This window comes from Typopeltis vanoorti, chromosome 4, assembly GCF_054136105.1.
Source record: "Typopeltis vanoorti isolate ZY-2024b chromosome 4, IOZ_Tvanoo_1.0, whole genome shotgun sequence".
Taxonomy (NCBI): Eukaryota; Metazoa; Arthropoda; class Arachnida; order Uropygi; family Thelyphonidae; genus Typopeltis; species Typopeltis vanoorti.
This window is the reverse complement of record NC_143552.1, coordinates 112355898-112361897: the sequence shown is the minus strand read 5'-3', so window position 1 is coordinate 112361897 and position 6000 is coordinate 112355898.

Sequence of the window (6000 nt, the reverse complement as noted above, 5' to 3'; positions counted from 1 at the left end):
GTGATTAGTAAGATAGTAATAAATTCGTATCTTACCTCATATAATCGAACATTTAATTGACATTTCCAGATCATCTAACCATTTAATACTATTGTCATTTGAACTTCTCTGTTGATCTATTATTCATATTTCGCAGAAATTTAGGTTCGTTCTAAACTCTTAACCTTCCACGTTCCAATTCCCAATAGCTTTCGTAGAAATTGATTTCTATTTAAAGCCAGCTCGATATTGAGAATGTAGTGATTTGTTTTGCAAAAGGTTATTTCTTTATCTGAGGTTGTTGACCTCATCCACAACCAGATGATAATGTAACATTCAGTATTAATAAATTATCTGCATCATCAAATAGCTACCTTTCTAACGAAGATAGTCAACGTTTTTTACTCCATTGACGAGAAGAAAAACAAAGTATTTCAGTGAATTTTAAAATACATAAATGAGAATGAAATATTCATTTATTATTCCATTTATTTAATTATTATCTCTTTTGGAAAATAATTGCTACTTAAAAGGGATTACTTCAATGAAATATCACTGTAGAAGAAAATGTGAAGTCAGTTACTCTATCTTCTTTTTATAAGAATATGTAAAGTTTGATGCTATACAACAAAGTAGTTTTGGAGGTTTGTGTCTGCTTTGTTTGAGGACCACAGGGAATGCAAAGTAATAGTCTAAATACGTTTTTTTTTCAAGTGTGACAATATTTGCCTGTTATTCAAAGTTGTACTCTTTGAATAGCTAATTCAGCATTTTCGTCATTCTTGAAAATATTTGCAGAAATCTTACTTTGATGTCGCCCCAATTTTTTCTTTTATTTTTCACCAAAGAGTAAAAAAGTTAAGTGCTATATCTAGTGAGCCACCTCATTTTGAATTATGACTTCGGCCGTAATTCAGAATTATTGAACGAGACCCCAGCTACAGAACAACAGTAGCATGTATTGTTAAGAATTTCGTTCTGAATTCATTTTAGTTTGGAATTACATAAATACATTTCGAAATAATTATGTAGCCGATACGAAGAAAACTGAAAACAAGTGAAATACTTCTACATAATAACTTTATAATAGAATTATAAATAAGAAATGCGGAAAAGCAGCTGCTGTAGTAGATAATTAAGTTGTTATTGTAGTTATCATCATCCTATTACCTCTTATCTCATCGTAAAGGTCTCTTTTAGTTTATCTATGCATTTTTCTTGTAGACTATCCTCATCCAATCGTTTCCCAATGTTCCTATGATGATCTAGTTCCTTCATCCTCCTCTCTCTCTCTCTCTCTGGAAATTCCATCAATAGTAATCCATCTATCATCTCTCATCCTGCTTATGGACTAGTCCAGTTCCATTTGAATTGTTTGTTTGTTTGTTTGTTTGTGCGTGTATCATCAACATTTGTGATCTGTCTTCATTTTTATCTTCATGCTCTTTAATTCCAAAATACTTCTTTTTGTTGTTTTCGTTTCTCTTTGGAATTTTTATACCAGTCCCACACACACACACACACACACACGAGAGATCCCAAGAACTACAATAGTTTACTGTGTGAACAAGAGGACAGAAAGTAGGAAGACATTTGTTCGTGTGTTTCTTGAAGAATTTTGAATTGCTATCATTGGGAGAGGGGGGGGACAGTATGCAATATAGGAAATGAAGGCAGAGAATAAGAGGTTAGTTCGGTTAGTTCTATAAGTTGGAGCGGAGCTGTATATGATTGTTGACCAGTAGCTGCTCGTGTTCGTACATGATTCGAGTGAAGGGGATGGTAGTGGCCAGTTCATTGGAGGGGTAGCATCTATGGAAATAATTATAGAAAATGAACATGTAGCAATAGGGCGTCTGTGTGAAAGAGACTGGATGAGTCACTGACCGAGGAATAATTAGTTGAGTGAATTGTTCTCTTCTGAATACAATTAAGCATTCTGAGGGAAGCATTAGGTGCACTACCCCAAATGTGGAACCAGTATTCTAAGGTTGGGCGGATTTGAGTTTTTTAAACTGTCATGAGTTGAGCAGGAGAGAAGTACTGTTTGCAATAAAAAAGAGTACCAGGCATTTTGGAGGCCAAAAAAAAAAAAAAAACACCGAACTTGGTGGGCTTGTGCTGGGATAGGGAGAAATGAAAAAAAAAATAATTCAGGAAGAGAAAAGTTATTCTGGTTGGTAAGCAGAGTGTTGTCAAACGTTAGGGAAAGAGATAGATGGGGCTTTCCTCCCTTTAAATGAGAGAGGATTGCATTTTGGTGTCATTAGAAATCAGAAGGGTTGTACTCACCCCGCCTTGAGAAGTTCAGTGTTTAAGGCATTGATTAAAGAAGATGAATGAATTATCTGAGCACTACAAGGGTTTTGAAAATAAAATAAAAAAACAGGAGTGGAGAATAATGCCATCCGCACTATACAACAGGTCACTTGTATACGATAAATTAAATTATTGAACAATGTAATGAAAATATAAGCAATGTCTCTGGTTATAGTTTTCACTACGTATAACAAAATACTTGACAACATAACCCATGCTGTTCTTTTAGATACTCTACAAGAAAAATATGCAAAGTTCACATATATCAAAAGAATCCAAGCTATTTACAACCAAATTCAAGCCACCGTTGGAACCGAAAAGAAGGAAGGAAGGAAGCGAGATTATCAAAGCAGTTATTTATTTATTTAGTGTATGATGATATAACGGCCATTGGTCCCCTTTTTTATAGGGATGTACGACACCATCTCAACCCCTCATTTTATCCCGGCTCGAGGCCGCATATAACTGACGAATCAGGCCTATGGCTGGGTCTTAAGTATTCCTCCCTGTACCCCGTATGTGTTCTGGGGCAAGTTTGCCTATTCTGGGGGGACGAAAAAACCCGAGTTCCCGGATGAAAAAACCTACCTCCGTATGAGACCGGCTAAGCCACCTTTCGTCGAAAGAGACCAGATAAAGGTTCCTTCCTCATGACGGGAATCGAGCCCAGGTCTTTCCCACCAAAGGGCTCGTTTACACCGACTGAGCTACGGAGGCTCATCAAAGCAGTTAAACAGTGTGATCCAGTATCCCTAGACTTTTTACAGTTAAACATGAAAATTTCAGAAAATTTTATTAGTAAACCGTCTTCGATTTGCTGATGATAACCTCATATCATCAGCGGACGCCATTGAACTGATGGTGATCATAAATGAATGGAACAACACAAGTAAACGGGTGGTACTGGAAAGGAATTTTTACAAAAACAAAAAATAATGAGATAATAGCTGAAAAATTCCTGTTGTGCTGGATTTTATAATAGTACCACCACCTACCTTCGTACTGTTGAACAAAAGAGGACACAAAATTTTCTGCAGAATGAGTAGGCTATGGATGTGTTTATGCCAGGATGAGCAATACATGAAAGTAAATCAGCGAAAAGAAAATTGATCTTGATTGGAAATTGGAATATTATCAAAATAAAGTACGTGGTGCATAAACATTTCCCTTATGAGCAATGGACAGGAATATGTTTTAATTCCATTGAAATTCACTGCGATATCTTCATTCCACTTGATAATGGTGAAGAGATCTCTGTTTAAGTCATTGGTTATGAAAGATCTGAAAGCTTAAATCATTTGAGCGTTACAAGGTTTTTGAAATGAAGAAGATGGCAGAAATGCATTATCGGCAGCAAAACTGGATAAGATTTGAGGTAAAAGAGATTTGAAAGAAAGTCATTAATGTAGAGGATAAGATTGTGAATAAAATCACAAATTTCCTCTCATTACATTTCTTTGTCATTGTTGGGTTATTTCAACAATGACAGAGAAAGTGATGAGAGGAAATTTCTGACCACGACCGATAAGGAATTAGAAAACAAAGGGGGGGAAGTTGGTGACCCAGTCACAAAGGTGGAGATGTTAAGAGCGATCATATGAGTTTTTCATTTTCTATGGCTTCTGTCCAGTGTTGAGTAAGATTAGTTATGAGATCTGCTTTGGCGGAACAAACAGTGATAGAATCCATATTGGTAATCACTAATTGATTGGGGACTTCCAAGTAGTAAAAAAAGTTAACTATTAGATCTCATTATTTTTTCGAGTATCGAAGGAATGGAAATAGGAGTTTGGTGGTTGAATTTCATCTTTCTTTTAAGAGACAGACATTATACGCCTTAGCGCTAGATGCCAACTGAATAAGACAACTGCGGGAAATACAGAAGGGAATTAATTCTAGTTCGCAAGTTTTTAGCGCAATTGGAGTGAAACCTCTCGATTGATTAAGATTTTTTAGTGCATAATTATTGAGAACTTTTCTTATGTATTTCTAGGATAAATAATATCTAGGACAAATAATATGTATTTCTACGACAAATAATCGCCAATATTATCCTCTTGGCATGAATGAATAGCCTTGTCCATGTCTCCTTTTCTACAGATCTTCTACCATTCATGAGCAGCCCCGTATTCAGTGTGTGCGTGCGTGCGTGCGTGCTGGATGAGCACGCACGCACGCATTTTTATTCCCTGCTTTACTCTAAACCAGGGATTCTCAACCTATGGTACGTGTGCCACTGGTGGTACGTGAGCCACTGCCTTACTGCTACATCTAATATCTTGAATTAAATATAGTGGTAAGCTACTGGAAAAAGTTGAGAACCCATGCCCTAAACCATTTTATTCCCTACTCCACTCTAAGCCCTTTTATTTCCTACTCCACTCTAAACCCTTGAACCTTATCCAAACCCTGGTTCTTCAGCGATTCTGCCAAAGTGGTCTAGCATATACCCACTGGCTCAAGTCAACAACTCTAGCTTCTCACCCAGCGCACACTACATCTCGTAAACAACAAATGCAGAAAAATCATCAACAAGTCCAAATTAGACTTTGTAAGGCTGAAACACACTAAGCTTGTTTCCTGTTCAAATGCAGTCAACCTTTCCGGTCCCACGCTAAGGGTGCAAGACAACGTCTGTGCTTTCATGTTTTCACTTCTCTCACATTCTGTTGGTACAATGGTAACATCTCCTATAAATAAACCTCTTAGCATTAACTTTTCCTCCAGCACTTGTATAGACGACCAAAGCAGTTCTGCCACTATTCCACAATATATCCAATGGAAAACATTCAGTAGCCTTGACAAATAAATCTTCTGGCTTTGATGTATTCCTCTAGTTGTGCTAAAAACCTATACTCCAGAACTCACACTAATCTTGTATCATCGCCTTAAGCTATCATACTTATCTGGAATTTGTATTAAATTGTTAATTATGGAAGCAAGCTTTTATCCGTCCTATTCTCACAAGAAATGGAAATAAAAGTCAGCCATCAAACTATCGCCCTATCTCTTCTACCTCAATACTCTCGAAAATAATGGAAAAGATCATCAACTGCCAACTGTTTCACTGACCAATTACTCAGTTAAACTCTATTTCAGAGAAACTCATGTGGTCGCTCTTGATATTTTCAAGGCATTTGATGAAATCTGGGCATCATGGCCTTCTGACCAAGGTACCATTTTATGGTTCCTCTTTCCCTTTATGAATGGAACCGGCTTTTTCTCCAGTAGCTTCTATAAGTCGTGGTGGATGTTTCTTTTCATCAGATTTTTCAATCAATGCTGGTGTGTATCCCAGGACACTGTGCTTTCGCCTACACTCTTCCTCCGATACATTAGTTATCTTCTCTCTTTCTCTCTGAAATCCAGTTACTCTCTGGCAAGCCATTCCACGCATTCATCGTCCTCCAAGCAAAAAAGTCTACTCCTAACACCCTTGCTTACCACACTCTTATACAATTTCAGTGGATAACCCTCCACGTTCACTCTCTTCCTACAAGGTACAGAAAAAAAGTCTTCGTGTCAATCCTATAAAACCCCTGTAATAACTTATATACTTATATCATGTTTCTTTTCTGAGAGCGTTGGATCAAAAAATAAAATAAAATTGTTGATCAAAGAATATAGACAACAGATATGAGAGTTCTGAGAAAAATTACTGGAGGGATGGCCTAAATGGCTGTAAAGAATACGTGAACATAA